At 44.9% G+C, this 25403-nt stretch overlaps 1 protein-coding gene across 3 annotated transcripts in view; it reads right to left on the minus strand.

Annotated features, from left to right (window-relative positions):
• The window catches only part of ARHGAP35 (Rho GTPase activating protein 35), a 115946-nt gene extending 91291 nt beyond the window's left edge, over nucleotides 1-24655 (minus strand). For 2 of the 3 annotated variants that reach the window (XR_005723204.1, XM_040252454.1), the window contains exon 1: nucleotides 24449-24655. The gene's annotated coding sequence lies outside the window, so the exon portion shown is untranslated. Of the gene's footprint in view, nucleotides 1-19917; nucleotides 20129-24448 lie in introns of those variants that run through there. The other variant, XM_040252455.1, reaches the window with a different exon arrangement.
• Between the last annotated feature and the right edge of the window lie 748 nt (nucleotides 24656-25403).

Below are 25403 nucleotides of genomic sequence, written 5' to 3' on the forward strand. Positions count from 1 at the left end.
GTCTCTATTTCTGCACAAATCTCTTGCATTTAAATCCCTCTCTCCTTGAAGTATCTAGAGTGGTTTCTGCTTGGACCACCAATTATTGTCCACCTGATTGGACAACAGCTGATACAACAGCAGATAATGAGGAAATAAGAATAGTAATAGCAACTAAACAAAAATGAAAATATAAAACAGCCAAAGATGAAGACCACCATTTCAATTTCATAAAATGAAATCCTAGAAAATGTGTCCTAAAGTGTATTACACAACATCATTTTTGAGTTCTCAAGATTAAAATGCTAGTTTACCTAGGTGTATATTTATAGTATAGTTTAGCTGTGCCTTTTTTTTTTTTTTTAAAGGAAGTCAGTATTGCTTCTCTCTTTGACTCATTGAGTTTCTAGGGAATAGAATTATTCTATGTGTTTGCTTCTGTTTTCCCAGAACCTCACACACAAGAGGTACTTCTTAGGTATCTGGTGTCTAAAACTGATGTCTGTTATGTAGTGCTGGAATTCATAGAGATTGGGGATGAAGGCCAAGCAAACAGTCAGCCTAGTTCTAAGAAGCAACTTGAATACAAATCCCATCTGAAGCACTCAAGAAAGGATTCCAAAGCTCTTTCAAGTCCTGAAATGCAGCCACTAAGGAGGGGAGGTAGAGGAATTCAATTGGCAGACGAGGCAGGATTTTTCACCTCTTCCTTGCTGAAGCCACCCTTGAACTTGTATTTGTGATGAAGGTCTCTATTTTTTTTGTTGTTAAACATCTCTCCTGAAAATACCTTTCTTAGAAAGAAGAAGAACTGAATCAATCTAGAACAGATGCAAATCTCTGGCTCCTCCAAGTGTGTGGGTTTCCAACCTGCTCAGAGGTCACTTACATATCTCTCAGTCTTCTCTTAAATTCAAATTCAGGTATTATTTTAAACCCAGATAAGGGTAGGAATAAGAAGGGCTGGAGAGTATAAACTTTTTAAAAGGCTAAAGAAAAACCCAGTAACTCCAGAGATTAACAATTATGAAAACCACACCCATGGCACTTCATCACAACATCTGGGGACCCAGATTTCCATTAACAACAACAACAAAACGTTCCATGAAATGGAAACCTTAGAGAAGATATAACCTCTAACCAGAGCACAAAGAAGCTCGATTCTCACTGATTTCCAGGCTGACTGATGAAACTGGACCATCGGCTGTTGCCATTTTCCTACTTCATTTGCCAATATGCCTCACAGATAAATGCTTGAGCACTGTTAGCTAGGCCATTACTACTTCTAACAACCTTGCCACAGGAAACCATGCTGCACAACCCAAGAGAGGCATTTCCAAGTGTCAGGCACAACAGATTCAGAGATTGCAAAATGACAAAGTCTGATAAGATGGGATTTGCTGAATGTTTCATAGATAATCAACTCTCAACAAACTGGAATAAATAAAAATATATCTAGCACTTACCACAAGAACCACACCTTTCCCTGATAAACAAGCCAGCACTTTTCAAGGAAGGGCTTCAAGTACATCCCTTATTTAACATTTACTGAAGGCCTTCTTGGGGCCAGATGAGAAATGAGAGGACCGTCAGAGCAGGAGTTCCATGCCAACGTAAAGCCTTCCAAGTGCACAGTAAGTAAATGACCAAACAGAAGATGCCCTAGAGCTGGCTTCAAACACACACACACACACACACACACACACACACATGCCTACGCTAGCTGTTTTCCCATTTAGTCATCTCTTTTATGTAAGTAATAATAGCAAATATTCATGAGTCAGGCATGGTACCAAATAAACAATATGCATATGTGATTTCATTTCATTTTTCACAATAACCCAAGTCAGGTATTATTATAATCCTCATTTTACAGATAAGAAAAAACAGGCTCTGAGAGGTCAAGTGACTCATTCTACATCACCCAAGCTTCATGTGGCCCTAGCTGCCTGCTTCTGAAACCTAAGTCCATGGTTTAACCCCAGCGCTGCCCTCAGCAAAGACAGAATGAGCAAAACCAGTGGTGCCGCATGCGTTTTCTGGTGAAGACAGACTCGCCCTATAGCCCATGGCCTCTTTCGGCAGAGCTCTCCATGGTAAGGGGGGCGGTCACTTATTTACCTAGAGGCACACCTTTAATAATATACTCCCCATAAAAATGTGTGTGTGCCTTAAGCTGCTCAAAGTACTATTACATATCTTGTCTTAAAGCTCTTCAAACCCAGCTGGGAAGGGAAGGTAGGTCAGGATTCAATATGCTCTCTCCTCAAAGGGCACAGATGTCACCCAAGACACAGCAGAAATAGTGTCTCCTTTGGTTTTAACCACAAAGACCATTCCCAAAATGAAATTTGATGGGAAATGTTGTCTTTGAAACTTAAGTAATTTGCAATTAAGAATTACTATGACTTCAGTCAACTGAGCATTAAATTGTGAAAAAACACAAACTTGCACCTTTCTTCGGTTCTCAAACAAGGGAAGGGAGAAGATGCTTTAAGCTTCTGCCCTTAAATTTAACCTCATTTTTTCCTCAACCCACTGTAAAATTCAATTCTACTCATACAGAAAATATACCTGAAAAGTCACCAAAAAAAGTAATATTGTGACTCCACTATTACAGAAATACTCTTTCAAGACTCTAGAAAAAGCATCTCTTACTGATCAGAGAGCAGTGTTCATATGGATCCTGAGGGGTTCAGCCCCAAATAGAGATAATCACCAAATTAAATTCTATGGAAGGAAAGTCAGTCTCAAATTTAAAGAAATTAAAATACCTGTACTAAAAATCAGTGGGTAGGTAAAAATACATCTTTCATCTCAATCCCAAGAGCTCACAGAACAGCAGAGGAGGCCTAACACAGGAGGCAGCGGGAAGGGAGCGAAGTCTGCTTCTACCGGAATGAAGACACCAGAATACAGTGTGAACAAAGTCAGTTCCATTTACAGTCTCAAGGAAAAAAGAATAAAAATAATTCAGAGACGGAATCAGAAGTGATACTTTATTCATAAATCAAAGCTACCTTAGAAATTTCACAGCACTGCTTAACACCCAGGAACTCGAACCTCAGGGTAGGAGTCTCACCTTATCAGGTCAGTTTTGACAAAACTCACCACATCTAAAAGGAAGCGTGACTTTATCCATGAGCTTCCGAGTTATGGAGAAAATAATGTCCCTTGAAATCCACAGGCAATGGATTGCGTCCTGATTGCATCATTTGCTCTTTGTTCTAAGGGTTCTGGGGACAAGGGAGGTGTGTTTTAAAATTTTCATCCTAATCACAAAATGGAAGCAGAATAACTGTATCCCCCATTTATGGTCAAAAAAAGCCCCAAATGAGTAAAGAAGTTTGGTTTTCCCCAACACGCAGCCTTCACCAGCATGAAATTGCATTTAAGAATTTAAGAAAAAAAAAAAAAAGAATTTAAGAGACAGCCAAAAACATTCATAAATATATGTACTCCTCAGAGTTGGGGGAAGATGGTATTACAAATCTGTACCTCAATCCTGTTAAGGGATTCACTTATAATGGAAAGAATTAAGTGTTTGAATCTACTTAAACCCTGGGATCATTAGTTCATACTCCTACTGGTGCAAAAAGCTTCTACCAATCTTCCTATGCTAATGTGCTTACAATATGGCATGAAAACCTCACTGGGGATTGGCTAATGCAAAAATGCTGCCAGTGACCTTCATACACATTTTAAACATTTTTAATCTGTTTAAGTTATAGCTCAAAGATGGGGGTGATAGAGGGTACTCAAAATAAATAAGAGCACTTTATATAATCTTCAAAGCACTTTCTCATTTAATCCTCACAACAATCCCAAGCAGGGGCTGGTGCCCCATTCTCCAGATCACAGAATTTAAAGGCTGATGAAGGACTAGCCCAGCCAATATCCCCTCCTGGAAGAGAAGCAGGGTCTTGCCTGCTTGTTCCCTATGATACTCTCACAGCACCTGGTACACAGCAGACGCTCATCAATACCATCGCTATTACATACTCAAAAAGTCCAACCCACCTTCCAGGGAAGGTGACCCCAGGACAAAAATACCACCTGGCCAAGGCTATAATGCTGGCTACTAGTTCCCCACACTCCTGCTTCCTAATTCAGGGTAGCCAGACTGTCACTGAGACTATAAAAGGTTCCCCAAACTCTCTCCCAGAACTCAGAACTCACACTGGCATCTGATCGTTTTTGTTTGTTTGTTTTCAATCATTTTAACCTATGGGCTTCCCTGGTGGCTCAGATGGTAAAGAATCTGCAGGAGACCCGGGTTTGATCTCTGTGTCGGGAAGATCCCCTGAAGAAGGAAATGGCAACCCAGTCCAATATTTTGCCTGGAGAATCCCATGGACAGAGGAGCCTATCACGCTACAGTCCGTGGGTTCACAAACTTAGTTCCATCTTAAGCATCATTCTTCACTTTAGTTCCACACCCTTTTATTAAGTGCCTAACTCTACGCAAAGAACTGTGCCTCTGATGGACAAAAGATGAATGAGTGAGTGCTTTTAAGGGATTTATAAGTTGATGACAATTAAGAAAGGCAGCATCAGAAAGAGGCTCTGAAGCACAGAGAACTGGACCAGCGAATTATAGGAGAACGGAAAGTCTAGACAGAGGGACCAGCATGAGATAAAACTTTAAAGCGTGTTCAGAAGAAAACAAGTGATCCAGTCTGATCGGAAGTTAGAGCACAGGGAGAGGAGGCCGAGTGATAACCTAGAGTCAATCTGGGGAATATGCGGGCAGGAAGCTGGCATTTAATTCTTCAGGGGGTTCCTTACTACTCCCTCTGACACCTCTCTTCTCTCCCTACTTGTCCCACTTCCTCCCAGCCTAAAAAATCAAGAAGAGCAGCGCATAAAAGCTTTTGCATATTCATTATGCAGCCTCATGACATTCTTTTTACGTGGAGAAGTTCTCTCTCAGTTCTTACTTTAATGGATAACTTCAGATCAAGGGTATTAACTGTGACTTAGGTCAATTAACTAATTCTTAATCACTTGACAGTTAAGGATCTCTTTGACAATCTGATGAAAATGTGGACCCTCTCTCAGAAAACTGCACTGAACACAAAAAAATTCAGGAACCCAAATCGACAACCTTTCCCTAGTGAAAATAACGGAATAAATAAGACCAACCAAAAAAAATAAACAGACATCACCACTGTTTCTAATACTAACCAGGAGTACCCAGTTCTCCCTATTCACATATGCAGAATCTTTCTTTCGAATGACACAGTAATTATCCTTACTGACTAAATAAAATGAGAGAATTTCTCCAGTTTTACAATGCCCATCAGCCAACAATATGTCTTCCACTTATTGGGCCCAGATATATGACAGGTCCTCTGTAAAACAGTGGATATGCAGTATATAATAAAAAAAATCCTATATAATAGTTATCTCTCTGTATACACATGAGGAAACAGAAGCTCAGAGGGGTCAACTGACTTGATTCAAGGCTACTCAACTGAAAAATGGCAAAGTTAGGGTTAGAACTCTGGCATTTTGACTTCCAAAGTCCATCTATATTGCCTCCCAGCAAAAAGGACCTTGTCACCATATTGATTATGGGGAGCAACCAGAAGACACTGCCATCTCCAGGTAAGTAAACAGTCCAGTCCAAGGTTCCAGTCCAGCATCACACACCCTGTGGCTGGCCAATAAGCACCTGCTGAGTGACTAAGGGCAATGAGAGCCCTGTGCACAGAAGGGGGAAACGGCGGCAACAGTCTTTAAGAGTGCCGCATGAATGTGTGTGTTGCCATGTGGACCTCAGTCACTGTTATATTTCCAACTGGGCCTCTTTGGCTTGTCAATGACCCTGTGCACCTCAGCTACGTTACAGCCTCGCATGCAAAGGTTTGCAAAATACCAGTGAGGTAATGAATTAAATCAACAGTGAAATTTCAATGAAACAAAGTCAAGATAACCTTTCCCGCATGTCCTATTCTACCCTGCACATCTTCCAAGACTGTGGCCATGACACTACATGAGAGTTGCTCCCAGGAGACTACCAGCTACCATTTCAGAGCACTTACACTGTACATCACCGAAAGCCCAGTCATTTTCATCTTTACATGACCACTGCTCAGCTACTCAGACCCGGGAAAGCAGTGCTCATATTTCAAATACAAAGCCATTTTTACTAGACAATGAGAGAACCGATGAAGGCTTAAGAGCCATAAGCCAAGCTTCCAAAAAGAAAATTTACACACGCCTGCCTTAGATGTTCAACAGTTGATTTCTCCAAATAACTATCAGGGAAAAACAAAATGCAGTGCTCCAGCTAAAATGGTCAAACAAGAGAGACAAAATGAGGTCATGGGTCTCTGTTACTCTAAACCAGTGAGGGTTCTAATCTTTTTTGGGTCATGGATTCCTTTGAGAACTAAATGAAAGCTACAGATCCTCTCTTCACAGAAAATAAACAGAACCAAATTCAGCACATACTCTTGACATTATCATGGACACTCCCCCATTTCAATCACTTAAGGGTCCATAGGCCCTTGAGTTCCTAACTTTTCCTTAGAATCTGCATGTCTAATCCCTGTTGTGCTAGAAAAGCGAAGTTGCTCAGTCGTGTCCGACTCTTTGCGACCCCATGCACTGTAGCCCACCAGACTCCTCCATCCAAGGGATTCTCCAGGCAAGAGTACTGGAGTGGGGTGCCATTTCCTCCTCCAGGGGATCTTCCCTATCCAGGGATTGAACCCCGGTCTCCAGAGTTGCAGGCAGACGCTTTACCGTCTGAGCCACCAGGGAAGCTCCCAGGGCAGCTGTGCTAGAGGCGACCCAAACTCATCACCTTCCTGTTCATCAGAGGAGGAAATGGCAGCCAACTCCAGTATTCTTGCCTGGAAAATCCCATGGATCACGGAGCCTGGTAGGCTACCATCCATGTGGTTGGTATGTTGGTCACTCTTTGTGACCCCATGGATGTTAGCCTAGCAGGCTCCGCGATCCATGGGGTCACAAAAGAGTCGGACACGACTGAGTGACTTCACTTCACTTTCTGTTCATCAGAGCTCACACCAACATAAGGGAACTGAAGACAGAGGCGACCGCTCGCACTGGCGCTGTCTCACTGCCCACCACGACCAAGGGCCCCTGCTCATCTCACTACCTGAGTCTTGTTATTACGCCACAGCAGTAAACTGTGAGATAACCATGCTTATTCTCCTCCAAATAGAATGTAAAAAATTCAAGAACAGGGTCCATATCTGACAGTCTTAACTATCTAGATAATGGTTTACTTAAAGAACAGATTTAAAATAACCTACACATTATTTCTTATTGTAAAGTGAGATATAAATTAACATAGTACAGGAAAAGATAACGTGGTACATAACTAGCAGATTTTAGAACAAAATATTCTCCCAAATTGGACTTCTGGGAGCTTGAAGTAAAAGACTAAGTTTGTTAAAAAAGGACTTTCTCATCTTCATAGTCCTGATTTCTCTTTCTGGCAGGGATCTAGCCATCTATGGTATCCATGCCAGCATACAGCCAACTATAGCCACCATTCCCTAAGGAGAGAGGGAAACTGCCTCACTGAAGAGGTCTGAGGGGATGTGAGCAGGTGTCTTGCTTCTCATTGTAAAGATATTTATTCAAGAAATATTTCCCGAACATCAATGATGCCTATATTCCTGGGTCATACCAGCCCCTGTCTTTTTAAGGTGTTTAAAATGTAGCTGGATAAAGAGAAAAGAAAAGAGGCAATTAGAATACAGAATGGTAAGTACCACGTTAGGAATAAATTCAGGCAAGAGGCTGACCACTTCAGGTCAGGGGCAGCTTTCTGAGAAAAATAAAATCTAAGGCAGACCTAAAGAATTAACAGGAATTAGTTAAGTGGGTTGTTTGGGGGATTGTTTTGTTTTTAGGAGTTGTTTTTATTATTTCATTTTTGGTTGGGTTGGGGGTAGCAGGAAAACATACCATAAGAGAGAAAACAGTACATAAAGAGTCAGAAGCAAGGGTCTCTGGGAGAGCTGCAGGCATCTAACGTGGCTGCAACATGGAGTTTGAGGAGGGAAGTGGGGAGACAAGCAGAGCTCCCAGAGGGCCTTTATATAATCTAAATTTATACAGACCCCACCCCCTTAATGAAGTCACAGCCCTAAATGCTCATGCTCTTCCGGGCTTCTTAAAAAAAAACAACTCAGTCTGGAATAATTTTAGAAAAGCTGCAGATATTACAGAGTTCTCATATGCCGTTGCCCAGCTTCCCCTAACGTTAACATAACAAAGGTACACGTGTCAAAACAAAGAAATCATCTTTGGTACAAAAACATTAACCTGCAGACTTTCTTTGGATTTCAGTTTTCCATTAATTCTCTTTTCTGTTCCAGGAGTCAATGCCATATTCCATTAATTCAAAGACTTTTATAAAATTCCTTCCTTTACTTCTGAGCACCACAGTTTGCCATTTTTCATTACTCGTTTTTATCTATGCCTTGCTATGCCAGAACATCACCAGCCCACTTAGAATGTAAATACAACATCATTTCAGAAGAGAAGTTCTCAAAAGCAAATGATTTAGAGAAAACTATTAGGGATTCAAGGAAATGTAATAAAAAACTAAATCAGTGACAGCTTTACATGGGCAAGAAGCACATTCCATCCTCCCCTTCACAAAAAGCGCTTGGCCTACGGCGCTGCTTCCACCATGGGAGACAAGAGAAGTTCAGCAGATCCACTCTGCTTCTCTAGTCTTGCTACCAAGTCATGAATCCTTTAACCTCTCTCTCTAAAGAGCCCAACCACCCCAAGTAGTCAAGACAAAACACCTAAACATCCAATTTATCCTGAAAACAAAATGCCAGCAAAATCATGTAGAAAGTGGAAGTGGAAAGATGAATGATGATTTATCCTCTTAGACTTTCACTAAGGACCTGAATCACAGAATTCTGAGGACAGAATTCCATTATACCACAACAATCTTCATAAAGCTACCTGACCAATATTAGTCATACTTCTATTAAACTTATGACCCATTCTATTACATTTATTCTAAGCCTCCATCTCCTAAAAGTCCTAAACCTACAACAACCCTAATTAATGTCAATTACTAGAAGTAAGGATGAATCCTGTGCAAAAATCATTGAAATGTCAATGAAAACTGGCAATTTTTTATACAACTAAAACACAATTTGTATAAATGGCTATCCCTAGGAAGTAGAATTTAAGGAATATTTTAACTTCCATTGTGTATTTCAGCCACTGAGGGCTACTGATCAAATGTTCGTCAAATTTTGTGTCAGAATAAAAAGTAGAAATAAAAAACCTCTCCCTTGTGGAGGATACTGTCTACATCTGCACTCCCCGATACTTTGTCTATTTAAAGTTTAATCAAAATTAAGTAAAATTAACAATTCAGTTTCTTGGTCTCCCTAGTTACATGTCAAGTAGACAACATGCGGCTAGGAGCTGTTGTGAAGGACAAAGCTGACTAGACAGGGCTGACCTAAAAGAAGGCCTGATGCTAATTCAGATCTTGGAAGCAGAGGAAGGATCGGGGAAAGGTTTCTGGGGAGACAGGCATCTGACATGGTTATTAAAGTGAGCATTCCAGGCTGGCTGATGACACACAACACATGCCGCTGGCCCCCCCCTTGAGCATCATGCAATATCAGAATTTCCAGGGCTATTCCCCCAAAACCAAAAGCAAAGTGTTTCAAGACAGCATTACAGAAAGAATTGAGTAATAACAAGCTTTGGCTGTAGTTTGCTAAGATAAGGTTTGATGAAAAAACTGGATTATAAAGTCCAGTTAGGACCTCACTAAAAAGGAGCGGGAAACGGAAGTGGAATTAACTGCTAGATCATTCTGGAAATCTTTAACAGGTAAGCTAAACTAGGGATCAAGGGGACAAACAAAAGAATGCACTATGCTCATCCAAATACCCTTCAGTGGGAGAAACATTTCCCAATAATCAAGGTCAACAATTAAGGTGAAATTGCAGAGACAGAGAAAACAGCACACACACAAAACCAGGCTGGTAAAACTGAAGCGCAACTGGGAACTTTCTAAAAGGCAGGTGTTTCCCTACTCTCTTTTCTCCAAATCTACCTACATTACCTAAACACAAGATGCCTCAGTTTCCTCATCTGTAAAACGGGCACAAGGATAGTACCAGCACCTATTTCTGAGAGTTGTTAGGTGGATTCCTTGAGTTAACACATGTAAAATGCATAAGACAGTGCTTAGGATACACAAGACGAAGGAAGTACTGGCTATTATTAGTGCAGGAGTCTCCGAGGACCTAGTTTCACTTGGCGAAGGGTAAAAGGATTTCCCCAGGAGTGAGCTCACAGGGGAAAGGGATGTTGTACTGACTGTCATGTGGGGAAGGGGCTTTTGAAAAGTCCAATCTGTCCCAAGCTGAGTGAGCTACACAGTCATCTTCCAACCGTGTCCTATGGGCCATCAGAATACCCAAAGCCATGGGAGACTGCTGCCAGAACTTCAGCAAGCTTTAGGATATAGCCACAGATCCCCGATATCAGGACTCAGGGTATCAAAATGTTTTTCAAAAATCCATCTTGGCTTACCAGCAACTACTGAAGCCTGTGCGCCCTAGAGACCGTGCTGCACAAGAGAAGCAACCGTAATGAGAAGCCCCCCACTGATCGAACTAGAGAAAAGCCCGCGCAGCAACAGCAATGAAGACCCGACACAGCCAAAAATAGAAATTTCTTAAAAAAGGAAGAGGTAGGAGACGGGAATTCCCCGGCGGTCTAGTGTTTAAGACTCAGCGCTTTCACTGCGGTGGCCTGGGTTCAATCACTGGTCAGGGAACTAAGATCTCACAAGCCATTCAGCCAAAAAAGAAGAACTTTTCTACTTCTAGGAATTTCACCTCCAGGAATAATCTCACTTGTGCAAATTATTTTCAAGTTTCCCCTACGGCACTGATGGCAAAAGCAAAAAACTGGAAACAAATCCAATGTCCATCACTAGGAGGTTAGCTAATTACAGTGTATCTGTATGGTGGAATACCATGAAGCTGTTGAAAAAGAACAAGGAAGCTTCCTTTGTGTTAACACTGACCATCTCCCAAAATATTAAGTGAAAAAAAGGAAGACGCAGCACAGTAATCACAGTATGCTTCTACTGGAATGCATGTATCATTTCTATTTGCTTGTTTATGTGTGCAAAAAGCAACTCTGGAAGGGAAAAGAAAACCCTGGTAGAAAACTGATGTCTCCAGAGAGAACAACGGTATGGCTGGGCTGGGCTGGGGGGGGGGGGGCGGGGGGGTGCAGGGATAAGGAAACAACAGAGGTGTTCTGTGACTGCTGATTCAGAACTGCACAAACATATCACTACACGAAACAAGGGATGTGTCTAACGTCACCAGCAAAGTGCTAATGGAACAGAGCTGAGGAAAACCCCTGGAAGAAAGGCCTCAGAATAGTGGACACTTGAGAGGATGTGGAAGGGTGAGCAGGAAATTCACCAATTGGAGGAAAGGTAAAGAACTCTCAAGAGGAACCAGCTTCACCAAAAACAGAGGCAGAGAAAGAACAGAGCGTGTTCTGGAGACCAGGAGTGACAAGGCTGGGAAGGCAGGATGGCCAAACCATAGAGGAATACACAAGACCACACCAGTGATCTGGACTTAACAGTCAGGTTCTGCTTAGTGTCTCCAGCGGCTTGCTGAGAATAAACAAGAGAGGGAAGAATGGAAAGACAGACACCCCTGTAGACGTTTCTGCAATCGAGCCTGACACGCTACTTCTTGGAATTCCCAGTGGCACAAAGCACAGGGGATTTCGCTTACCTGGCTTAATACTTAACCAACCATTTGAGAGTGACAGTCTCTATCAACTGAACACTTACTATATGCCAAACATTTTTCATAAGTTCCCCTGGTTTCTCACAACCCTGTGAGATAGCAATTGGTATCTTTATTTTACACAAGAAAAAGAAGGCTCAGAGAAGTCAAAGAGCTTATTTAAGGTGACAATAAACGGACAAACTAGGACAGGAATCTACTTAATGCCTGTCTACATACAACTGGTGCTGGCCTGTGGCAGTTTTCCCCAGTCTATGTAAAACTGAGAATTAGAAACATACACCTGTGTGTGTCTGCGTAAAGCTGCCAACTTCCTTGAAAAAGGCTATCTTTTGGGCATTCTTGGTGGTCCAGTGGATAGAGGTCCACGCTTCCACTGCAGGCAGACCAGGGTTTGATCCCTGGTCGGGGAACTAAGATCCTGCAAGCCAGAAGTGCGCCTCCCGCCAAAAAAGGAAAATGGCAATCTTTTACTCTGATAGTGGGCCCTTTTCTTTTAACAAAATATAGTGAGTAGCTCCCCCCTGCCCATTTTTAAAACGTCCTCCTTGGCAAAACTAAAAATTGGTAAGTTACCACTTTTTCTGCCTCACCACCATATTGTCAACTGACCTGTAAAACTCAAGACCACGGCACAAATAATGACATTACAAAGCGTTTCCTGTGGCCAGGCACTGTTTCATTTGCACAGTGAACCTGTGAGCAGACACTGCTCCCCCTTCTTACGGACGAGGTGCCCGAAGGCAACAATGTCAGGGGGCAGAGCTGCCAGGAGGCGGGACTGGGGTGCAGCCCCCGTCATGCGTCACCACGGGAGGAGCAGCTGCGGCTTCAGTCCTAACGCTGCTCTGCGGCCTGTGACCTACAGCATGGAGATGGGTGAGACCCTGGGAAGACCCCAAAACTGGCTGCTGCTGTTGCAATTACAAGATGCCCATCAATAGCACTGCTGCTCCACGGATCCAAAAACGTCTCCAGGCTCTCGTGAGGCACTCTAACATGCTGGCTTACCTAAGCAGCTTCATTAATCACACTACTCCTTTTCATCCTCCCAGAAAACTGAAAGGCTGTCCAATGTGACAGAATTTCTACATCCACTACTGGCATTTAGCACTCAAAAAAAAAAAAAAAAATCTGAACACAAAAAGTCTCTGCAGCAGGCAGAATAGTACTGAGGCCCATTTTACACATAAGAACGCGAGATAAATGACGTCCAAGGTCAAAAGCTGGTAAGAAGCAAAATGAAAAGAAAGGGTTCTTTACGTCACTAGAGGAAACCCAAGAGTCTAAGGACTGAAAGACTTCAGAGGCTTTAGTTTTCCTGGTTTCTCTCAAAAGTCCTATCTTTAATTCAACAAATACTGTGCTCTTATTGACGTGTTTGTTCTAGGATAAAAGCGATGGGTTCACAGGATAAATGAGAGAACAAAAGGAAAAGTCCTGTGGAGCTTCCGAGCTGTTTTCCAATTTCTTCCTGATACCTAACCGTCAACCCCCCCACTACAAACGCACATCAGGTCTTCAGTGCTCTCTCTGGTGAAACAAAGAACGGCCAGTAAAAGAATAGGTTCAGTATAGTTCAGTTCAGTCGCTCAGTCGTGTCCGACTGCAACCCCATGAATCGCAGCACGCCAGGCCTCCCTGTCCATCACCAACTCCTGGAGTTCACTCAGACTGACGTCCATCGAGTCGGTGATGCCATCCAGCCATCTCATCCTCTGTCGTCCCCTTCTCCTGCCCTCAATCCCTCCCAGCATCAGGGTCTTTTCCAGTGAGTCAACTCTTCGCATGAGGTGGCCAAAGTACTGGAGTTTCAGCTTCAGCATCAGTCCTTCCAATGAACACCCAGGACTGATCTCCTTCAGAATGGACTGGTTGGATCTCCCTGCAGTCCAAGGGACTCTCAAGAGTCTTTTCCAACACCACAGTTCAAAAGCATCAATTCTTTGGTGCTCAGTTTTCTTCACAGTTCAACTCTCACATCTACACATGACCACTAGAAAAACCATAGCCTTGACTAGATGGACCTTTGCTGGCAAAGTAATCTCTCTGCTTTTGAATATGCTGTCTAGGTTGGTCATAACTTTCCTTCCAAGGAGTAAGTGTCTTTTAATTTCACGGCTGCAGTCACCATCTGCAGTGATTTTGGAGACCCCAAAAATAAAGTCTGACACTTTCTGCCATAAGGGTGGTGTCTTGTGTGCAAACGTCTTGTTGGTAACAACAATACAAAGAAGGTGAAAATTTAAATTTCCAAATTATTCCCGATTCAAAACAAAACATGAACTTAGATCACTTTCTTTCTCATAATAAGATGACATCTACCTCCCTGGTCAATGCATTCTTGTGTTTGAATGTTCAGTCACACTTAATTCCTTAAGATAAGATTAAAAAAAAAAAAAAAATCAGGCCACTGGTCTTCTAAATTTTTTACTTTCTGGTACAGAAACAGGGTGTTCCTTGTTACCTATAAGGGAAAAACTGCTTTTGTTTTATAAACGGTGTGTCAACTCTCAGAGAGAAGGCTTGTTCTGCACAACTGGTACTCAACAGGGCACAGATCCAACGGGGAGGATAAAGGAAAACTGCTTGTCTCCCTACACCTCTATCCGCTGGAGCTACGAAGAATTAGCATGTTCCCTCTTCTTTTCCTCTTCTGCTTTACAGTCCTTAATTTAATAGTACAATTAATCAAATGTGAACTAATTCAACTCTTGAAGATTTTTGGCCCATAAAAGGGAGGACATAACTAGCTCCATGTCCATTCCTGATTGTGACCGAGAAAAGAAAGAAGTGACACACTGATGGCTCCTTTACGACAAGCATGGCTGAGGGCAGGGGGACATCACGCTGAAGAGAACAGCGCCTCCCTGGTGGCTCAGGTGGTAGTCTGCCTGCCGTGCGGGAGACCTGGATTAGATCCTTGGGTCAAGAAGATCCCCTGGAGGAGGAAATGGCAACCCACTCCAGGATTCTTACCTGGGGAATTCCATGGACAGAAGAACCTGGCAGGCTATAGTTCATGGGGTTGCAAAGAGGTGGACACAACTGAGTGCCTAGGGTATAGCTATCAGTAAGAAAGTAAGACTTTTATTCTTCTCATCTCTGGGGTGAAATCAGTTCTGTAACGTATATGGCACACCAGAGAAAGTGCTAGAATGTAAGGGCTCCAAGCAAAAGCTCTGAACCAGACTGCTGACCTGTCAGCCTGGTGGCCTTAAGTGCCCTTAGGGAGCCTCAGTCCCCGCACTGTTCTACCACCTACCTCAGGGCAGAGGGTTATGGTGAGGAGGACATGAGGGAACACACAGGAACCTCCTGGCCCTCAGGACGCAACTGTCGCTATTGCGTGGTAATGCTGCTATGCGTGCATGCCTGCTCAGTCGCTCAGTCGTGTCCAACTCTTTGTGACCCTATGGGCCGTAGCCCACCAGGCTCCTCTGTCCACAGGATTTCCCAGGCGAGAATACTGGAGTGGGTTGCCATTTCCTCCTCCAGGGGATCTTCCTGACCCGGGGATCAAACCCGCATCTCTTGCATTGGCAGGTGGGTTCTTCAACACTAGCGCACCCAGGAAGGCTATACTGCTATCATTAACTCAATTACTGCTCTAAGAAGTGTAACTGCCTTTACCTTCAAAGGTACTAAACTCCAACAGATCTCATGATTACTAAGTTCCTGCTTTTCAGCTCAATTTTTCTTTCATGCTTTCAAGAAAAACCAAACATAATATAACCACATTGCAAAAAAATATTTTTAATCTCTGTTCTCTGAATCAAAAATAGCAAATCATTTTAGAAAAGTTGGAAAACTCAGAAAAAAATCAATCACTCAAATTTCTACAACACAGAGACAAATACTAATAGCATGCAGGCATATTTCTTCCACTTTTTCCCATATATATTTTAAAATAACTGGAATCATACTGTTTATAGTTCTATATCCTGCTTTTTTCTCATACTTAACTTCATTTTGCGTGTACTTTCCCATGTCAAGAATTCTCCAAAAGCATCCATTTTTATGACTCCAGACTTTTCCATAAAGTGACCATTCCCATAAAGTTAAAACATTTAGACTGTTTCTTTTTTCCCCCAAAAGACATCACTATAATTAACATATTCCTATCAAATTTTGGTCCTCATCTCCAGTTCTTGGTCAATACAGATACCTATAACCAAACCAAGGATTGTATCTCTTGCCAAACTGTTTTCCAGAAAGTTTGCCCCAGTCTCCCTGTCTGCCAGTCCCATCGTGAAGGCAGGGCAGTGACCATACCTATTTTCTTTTAATTCCAAGTAAACAGAGACCCCAAAAATCTGCAATTATAACACAAATAGAAAAGATCTGTAAGTACAAGATGCTTCTGACACTTCAAATTTGTATGAGATCACTATTAACCCATTCATCATCAGGTATGTGACTTTGAACAAACTTGTACAAGTTAAAAATATGATCCCACACATTCACATTTGTATATTAAAGTCCTGAGAAGTACCTTATAGATGGAGACTCTCAAATAGTTTTCAATTTATTAAGAACTGTGTGGGAGAAAATAAAATTAAAAAAGAAGAACTGAATAGGGGAAAAGAAAATCTGTGAACAAGAAAATTATGCCCCAGCATATGAAAAAGGGGTTTGTACAACATGTATGGAGTGGAATGCCATTTCCTCCTCCAGGAGATCTTCCGGACCCAGGAATCGAACTGGGGTCTCCCGCATTGCAGGCAGACGCTTTACGGTCTGAGCCACCAGGGAAGCCCACCACATGTATGTAAGAAAATACATCTTCCTTGTATACACGTCAAATTATAACCACTTTAGCTAAAGTGGCCATTTTTAAGCCTTGTGGCTACTAACACCAGGCATATGCCAACAGCCCACTGCCGCAGCAGTTAGAGGCTCTTTTCCTCATCTATCAAAGGTTTTATCTGCATTCTTCAACTGACTGCCCAAAGTGGAATAAATTCACTGTATGTCAGTAGCATTAAAGTATTTGATGATATAAGTCCATTAAAAATAGTGTTACAAGAGAGGCACCCACCAGTCTTCCACCGACAAACTTAATAAGCATTTTTGAAAACTAAAGACCTAGTGATACTTTTAATCACCAAGCATTTAGGTACACTATTCCCAGTGAAACAATTCCCTTGAAGTGAAAGCCACTCTAGCTGAAGATGCTGATTTCAAGAATCTAATAATCTTGTATTAATGCAGTGCTGACTTTCATTTGTACACAATCAATTTGGTACTGAACAAAGAATCCTTTTTAATTGCCCGTGGCAATTAACAGTAATCATTTTCCTTTATCTTACTCTTAAGTAGAGCAAGCTGAAATAGAGAAGCCTTGGTTTTGACCTTTCTATCTCTAAATGGAGATAGGAAGAAGTACCATGCAACAATAGTATTTTACACTTCAGGGGGCTATTAGCTGTAGCTGGGAAACATTCTTGCACCCCAACATTGTTTAAGAACTTTTTGAATTGGAATTTTAAAAATATATATTATAGGGAGCTCCATACAAATAAGTCAAGGGGCAAAGCATATTCTCATCTATACAGTTCTAGCTGCACAGACAGTTTTCTCAAAATAAAATCTCTCAATTAGGAGCTATTCAGACACTTTTCTATTTGCCAAAGAAAAAACGGATTTAAGGCCACTCCATAACCAAACATTTCTACCTTATTTCTGTTAGATAAATTTACTTATAGTTTTGCTACCTCAGGTGTGAATCCAGGTCAGAAATAAAATGCTCAACTTCTTCAATACTGACTACAAAGATAAGCTGGTACTTGTGGCTGGGATTCCTTTTAAAATATTGGGATATGGAACCTGATGTTGCTCAGTCTCTGAATATGAGAATCTTTCAGATTACTATGGGACCGCCTCCGGAACAGCTAAAAATTAGTAAGAATAGTCTATTCAACATTTACTTCCCTCACCCCACCCCATATTACATATATAGTTAATTGTTTATAACTGACTACAATTCCTCAAGGAATTGAACCACAGCTTATTCTTATAGGCCAGAGAGGCAAGACAGTCTAATAAAATAAAGACAGATTTTAGAGTTAGACAGATATGGATTCGTAACATGAGCTTAGCATAAATTAGATCATATACTAGTTGCGTAGCCCTGGTCAAGACATTTATGATATGTGTGCATGTGTGTGGCTGTGTGTGTGCGTATATAGGGATTAAATGCTGAGCAGGAGGGCATGTCAAAAATATCGAGGAGATGTGTATACTAACCATAACGGCCACTTTTAGGCTTGAAACTCTTTAAGCGGCAGGCATGGCCCCCAAAAAAGAAAAGTCTTTGGCACCAGCATGGCTTCAGTCAGCAGTAGTGAGGGCTACTACACACAAGGTATTTAGGTATGACTGGAAATGATGGAAACCAACTAGTATAATCCCTTCGTTTTCCTCATGAAGAAACTGCAGCCCAGAAGTGAAATGACTTGGCCGCAGTCACACAGCTGGTAAGCGGCAGAGCCAGGGCTAGGACCCAGGTTTCTTCATGATCAGTTCAACATTCTTTACCATAGGAAGCTGTCTCTCAGTTATTCAAGTTTGATTACCAAGCATTACAATGGTGACCAGCAAGAGAACAGTTTCCAAAAGAGAATGCAGACACTAAGAAAGCAGAAACGGTCTGAAGTACCTACAGATGCACGACGCAACGTCACAACTGCTGCAAATTTCACAAAACGACAACGTGTCCGTTCCAATAAAGGAAGATAAAGCAGACAGGCAAGTCTGCCTACTTTTGACTAAAAGAAATATGACTTTCCTGTGAGGATGCTTCATGGCTGGTTCTCTGCTGGTACATCGAATTAATGGTGTCTCTTAACATTAGCAAAGCAAAGCAATGAAGAGGAGACTGACAGATGCCAAATACTATTTTCAAGAACTCTTCACAGACGAAGTCTGATAAAGCATTCTATCAAAAATTAAATAGAAATAAATTTGGGGGAAGATGAACATGAAAGACTTGTCTGCATTTCTTAATACTAGCAATTCAAGTGCTATTCAAACCACTGCTATTTGAGAGCCTAGGTCAATAATGACTCAGCTTGAAAAATTTCATACTGTTTTTTAGGAGGTATATGGTTTTAGTTATGTAGTTAATACAATCTGGATGCCCCTTTCTCCCCAAATTATAAACTATCTTCATGTGAATGGCTGAAAAAGAGGCAAGTGTTTATTTTATATTTGAAAAAACATACAACAGGGGACTTCCCTGGTGGTCCAGTGGCTAAGATTCCAAGCTCTGAATGCAGGGGGCCAGAGGTTCAATTCCTGGTCAGGGAACTAGATCCCACATGTCGTGACTGAGACCCAATGCACCCAAATAAATAAATAAACAAAAACAAATAAATATTAAAAAAAAGAAAAGAAAAAGCATACAACAGAGATAATGCAATTCATTTTACTGTATCCCCTGGGGAAAGAGCCCCCCGCCCCACCACTGCCTGGCCCATTCTCGGTCACAGGATCTGATGGGGGCAGAACAGGGTGGGGGGTGGGGGGGGTTAAGAGTAGTATCAAGAGAACAATCCCAGGTGTCCTGTCGTCTGTGATCCAGATCAAGAATCTACAATTAGAGCTGGATGGCACACAAGACTTCAGGCTGGGAATGAGAAGCCCAGAGAGGTAAAGCACTTTGTCTAAGAATCCATCTAATAGGTTAGAGCCTAGACCAGGTCTCCTACCTGTATGTCCGATACTCTTTCAGCTACGACAGGAAGCCTTATCATCATGCCCCTTGCAAGCTTTCCATTTCCCCAATATAACTGAGGAGGCTAGACTAGGCACTGATCTTCAAACTGCTGTTTCAAACCCAAGGGGTTTCTGCTGGTCACTTTCCCTCTTCAAACGGAGACTCTCCAAGGTTATTTCATATAGTGTGGAAAAGAAATTTTAAGTGACTGAACTAGAAGGTCAATGAACTGTCAACAGAGACTGGGTATATTAACACACTGTTTAGACTGTCAGTGGGTGGATGACAATAGTCAGAGCACATTACCACCAAAAGGCCCTACAGGAGGCCCAACACCTCTCAGAACAGCACAGCAGATGGAGCAGGGGAAAGCAGGCAAGACTAGAGGGAGACAACCAGGCTCACCTTTTCGATCTCCAACTGTACTGGCCCAATGCATTTCCTCCTTATATACAGAATGACCACACCTGTGAGGCTGTAGGTCACAGTCACCTATACGACCCTCACACTCCCCAGACTGTCCTTTGTCAGCAAGTCACCATCAGGTCCATGGATATGCACACGGACAACTCCTTCCATGTGTCCAGGACCAAGAAAAATGACTGTGTGTGTGTGTGGCCACAGGCCTTACAGCATATGAATCTCAGGTCCCCAACCAGGGGTCTGCACCCCTCTGCAGTGGAAGTGTGGAATCCCAACTCCTGGACTGCCAGGGAATCCCAGGAATGACTATTTTCTGATCCTTTTATTGTCCTAAATCTTTGGCCTTCATCATGGCAAGAAAAAAGGGGCAACAGATAAGGGAGGGCGGACATAGCCAAAAATAAAGGCTAGTATAAAAAAATGAAGACAGAATCCTAATCAGGCCAGTAATAACAAAGATTTTCTAAGCAGGGCAAGAGCCCTTGAAGACACATTACTAGGTTGAAAACAGTCACCTACTGCCTGCCCCCACTCCACACCCCACCCCCAACTGGCACATTAAATGTTCCAGAAGGCCAAGGCTATCACCTCAGATTTCTGCAGCACCCAATTCCATCATGAAAACAAATGCTGATACAGGGGTTGGAGCCTCTGTCACCATCAGAGAAATCTGACAATCTCTGGAACATCGGTTCCCAGTCTCAGAAGAAAAACAGCTCTTTGTTCTTCTGTCTCCTCTCCTCCTATTATGTAAACTTAGGCTCTGGGCACACAGAAACTTCCTATGCTGCCAGTGATGTGAAAACCTGGAACACAAATTTAAGCAGTACTGCATACACAGTTGTTTTTAATCTTAATTAGCTGTCACTTGCACATTAAGAGTAAAAACCAAAACAACTATACCAACATAGGCAACATAAAAACTCAAGTAAATTCAGAGAATTCATCAGAATTCTTTTCATCAAATGAACAGAAATGAACAAAAATGAACCAAAACTTTAAAGTCAATAATGGTGAAAACAAATGTCAAAGATAATTTACCAGATTCTGCTTGTCACAAAATTTAAAGTCCTGAGAACTTAGGCGAAAGGAGCCATAAGGATCTACTATTCATTCCCTCTCACTGTCTCATATACAAATGCCCTAATGTTTGATGAGTCAGTGGTCTAATTCTGTAGATGACAACGAATGGTTTTTATTTCACATTTATTCATACAGAACTATTTCTAAATTTAAGTGGTGAAGTAAACAAAGTTTGATCATAGCTCAGTTAAGAAAGTCCTTCCAGTAAATGCTTCTTCACAGCTGGATGGCTGCTTTAATATGCAATTGCCCTAGGCCACACGGGGGAAAAAAAAATCAGGCTTTTGATCTACTTAAGAAATAAAATAAATAAACCTAGAACATGCAAAAGGTTCCCTCTCCCAAGTTAAGGAAGAAGAATACTTGGACAGTTTTCTGTGAAACCACCTCTTCCTCTGAATGAATTTCCTATATTCCACCTCCAACAGAAGATCACTGGAGAAAACAGCTCAGGGAAAGGCAGCAAGGTACATTTTTCAGGTAATAAACCAAAAACCCAATCATATCAGCCCGTCCCTGGCACTCATTTCTCTACCAAATCAGGGCGGTCAAAAGGTCAGGGCCCACCCACGTACTCCTGGTTCACCAATGAGTTCCCTCCTTCTCCCAAGCATGGAGCTACCTAGAGGAATTCAGCTTCTGCAGCTGGAAGCGCCTGCAATACCAGAGGGCAGAAATCTGAGTGACACTTGGCACTCTCTGTTTCAACAAACAACCGCAAAGAGCTTTCCAAAGCCAGGCCCTCACCATTTTGAAGACCAGGCAGCTGAATCCTTCCTGGGGCAGAGGTGAAAAAGAAAAAAAAGCCCACCTTCCTTCAACCCTTCCCAAAGGTCACACAGCAAACCAGAGGCCATCAAGGAAGCCAAGCAAGGCTGGCAGCTTCTGCAGACCCAGAACAGTAAACACCAAGTGTGGCCATAACCTCTGTGGGGCTGGGGAGAAGTTGAGAACTGGCATTTCTCCAGCTAAAGGCGAAATAAAAATAGGACTTGTCAGCTGGAAAACACAAACAAACAAAAAAACACACTCCTAAGTTCTCCTAAAAGATGCTGGCTCGGAGGTGAAAGGGGGAGAGGGTACAACTGCCTCTTTATGATAGCTGAGAGGAGGAGGGAACGAAAGTGAGAGAGAGAAGACAGACCTGTGAGCAGCTGCATTCTCCTTCTCCAAAGGACACAAACCTGCAAAGCCTCAAGACTCAAAGGGGCGGGGAAGCAAAATGGGAGCGGGAAAGAAAAGTGGGGCAATGGAAAGAGAACTACCTCCACCATCACTACGCTTGGTAAAAGTGGGGGAAATAGGGGTGACACTCCCCAACTCGAGAGAGCACTTGTTAATCAACCAACCCCAGCTATTTACCCAGATCTCACAGGATCCCTGGAGATAAAACCCTCAAGAGTCAGAGTGCTGAGCGAATCTGTAGTCTAAATGTGAACATAAGCATCCTAGGCCCAACCCAGTCCCTTCCTCCCCAAAGCTGTGAGATGGAGACTAGAGAAAAGCATACCTGAAGAGGTGAAGTAACCCGGTGGGGAACAGGCAGGTCAAGAGGGGAGCTGGGAGAAGCAAATCTGATAGGAACTATAAGGGAAGAGAAGCAGTCTAGCAAGATACAACAGGAAAGAAAAGATGAGGGAGAAAACCAGGCAATGAAGACCAGAACTGCAAGAGGGATCACAAAAGGGACGGAGACCCTAGTCAAGAACTGAGACAGCTGCAAGAGGAAGCTGGGCTGGGGGGAGTGACAGGTAGGAAGGCTTGGGGAAACATCTCTATACTGAGCAGACCCAGAGGAAGGAGACTCAAAAAATGAGGTAAGAGGCAGGGCAAAAGGGGGAGGACCCATTCAAGAAAGGAGAGAGCGGAGATTGAGGGCTGAATCAAAATGGGGTGGGGGGAGAAGATCAGGGGGAAAACTTAGAATTGAGAGGCAACAGAGAAGCGAGGCAGTCACAAGATGACCAGAGTTAAAGAGGACCACTTCAAGAGAAGAGAGCAGTAGGAAAACTAAAATGGGTCCAAAACATAGGTGGACAACTGTGGACAGCTCCCAAAGGGGCAGAGCTGGGAGGAAAACATTAGAGAGGATGGGGTGGAATTGAACAAGTGCCAAGAGCAGGTGCAAAAAGGATCTGGGGCAGGTCTGGGATGCAAAATGGGAAGGGAAGGGAGGTGATGGATCAGAGAGAAATTCCCAGTCTTTCAGTAAGGGCCCAAATAGAGAGGACAGGCCTTGGAGAAACAGGCTGCAAGCAGGTCTTCAGCAAAGAAGAAATGAAGCGGAGACAGGGCAAAGGAAGCGGGAACAAATGAATGCAACGGCTCCAAAGAGGGCCAATAAGGAGATGGGGGAGAGAAGAAACCTCAACCGGGGACTGCAGGGCGTCAGGCTGCGGCGAGGATGAGTTAGGGAGAAAGGTCAGAGAACTGAACGGCAGGAACGAGAGAGCTGCAGGGTCAGAGAAGGGGGTGGAGGCTGCTTCAAGGAAAGCCAAGTCAGAAAGCAAGCAGGCTGGAGAGCACCGCAAGATCTTAGACTGGACGAAGGGCAGAGTGGGGAGGCAAAGGGGTCTGGAAGAGAGGCAAGGATCTGAATGGCAAAAAATGGAGTAAGATCGGAGGGGAGGAGGCGAGCATGGCGCGTTGGAGTCCAAGAGGGGGCAGGGGACTGCATCGAGATTGGCAGGGGTCAGAGTCCAGGGGTATCCCGTGGGGAGCGGGCCCGGGAGGAGGCGGCAGGTTTTGTCAGTGGGCAGTAGGGCCCAAGAGGGACGTGGAATTAAGCCCAAGGAGATCTGGGGGCAGTAGTGCCAAGACGAACAGGGTCTCGGATGAATCACCGAGGAGGTGGAACCGCAGGTCCTAGACGGACAGCTCCTGGGGGTGCAGCAGCGGAGGGGAACAGGACATAGGGGACGGACCCAGGGTGGTGAGAGCGGAATCGGAGAAGGCAGAAGGGTCACGAATCTGAACGTGGGGGTCCAGAATTCAGGGATGCGGAAGGGTCCCAAGAGCACTGCAGAGTCTAGGGGAGGGGGGTGGGGGGGCGCAGGGCATTACCGAGGGGCGGAAGAGAGAAGGCGGAGGAGCAGAATTGGGAGCAGAGTGGCTGGAGTCGGGGGGTGGGGGGAAGCCGAGGCAGACACGGAGATCTCAATGGATTGGAGGGTGGGGGCAGACGCGGCGACAGCAGGGCTGCGGCGGGCAGGGGCAAGTCCGAAGGGCAGGCGGGCCCCGGCTGGCCGGGCCGCAGCGCGAGGCGGCGGGGCCGGCGGAGCCCGGGGGCTGGGGGGCCGCTCCCTCCCCTCCCCCTCCGGCTCCTCCATTGTTCGCGGGCTCCGGGCCCCGCCGTCCCCGCCTCCCCCTGGACCCCGCAGCGGGGCGGCGCCCGGCCTCGCCGCCCGGGCCCGCGAGCTCGCGCACTCACCAGCTGGGCGCCCTCAGCGCGGCCCTGGCCTTCGGGATCCCGGTCGCGGTGACGGCGGCCCCGGCGCCATGTTCTGCTGCTCCTCGTCCAGCGGCGGCTGAGGCGGCGGCGGCGGCAGCTCCGGCGGCGGGGGGCCGGGCGGACCCTCCCTCGCGGGCTCCCTCCTCCGCCTCCTCCACCTCCTCCCGCCGCTCCGCTGCTCTCCCTCGGGGCGGGGGGGGCGGGGAGGGGAAGGGGGGAGGGGCGGGAACCAGGGGGAGGGCGGACCAGCCTCTCTCGCTCGCTCCCTCCCTCCCTCCCTCGCAATGGCGGCGGCGGCGGCGCCTCCTTCCTGCGGCCGCCGCTCCCGCGCGCGCTCCCCCTCGCTACTGCGCGTGCGTGGCGCGGGGACCGTTGCAGGGGGATAACGGACCCTGAAGCGCGCGCCGCGAGGGGATAACCGGCGCGTGGCGGGGAGAAGCGAGAGCGCGTGCGCGCCCGAGGGACTCACTGCCACCGCAGCGGCCGCGTCCTGGGAACCGGCGCGGAGGGCGTAGTGCGCGTGCGCTCTCCCCTCCCCCCCGCCCCCCCGCAACACACACACAAAATGCCGCTACTGCGGTGGCTGCAGCGCCAGACAGAGCGCGAGGAGACCTGCGACTGAGCAGAGGACTGGGGTGGACAAGAGCGCGTGCGCGGGAAGGGCTGCCAGCCGCAGCGGCTACTCGCGCGAGGCGGAGGGAGTGGTCCTCGAGAGGCGCGCGCACCCTTGCGCGCACCAGAAGCAGCCAAAACCCTTCTCGCGCCGGCTCTTGGAGAAAGCGGGAGGGGAGAGGCATGGCCGGGCTTTGGGGGCGGGGGCGAAGGGCGCGATCCCGCTCGCGCGGGACCTGACCAGCCAATAAGAGGCAAGGGGAGGTGGGTTTGCCGCGCGAGCGCAGCCCCCGGGATAACGGAGGAGGAGAGAAGGAGCGAC

The sequence above is a fragment of the Oryx dammah genome, unplaced genomic scaffold, assembly GCF_014754425.2.
Source record: "Oryx dammah isolate SB20612 unplaced genomic scaffold, SCBI_Odam_1.1 HiC_scaffold_13, whole genome shotgun sequence".
Lineage (NCBI taxonomy): Eukaryota > Metazoa > Chordata > Mammalia > Artiodactyla > Bovidae > Oryx > Oryx dammah.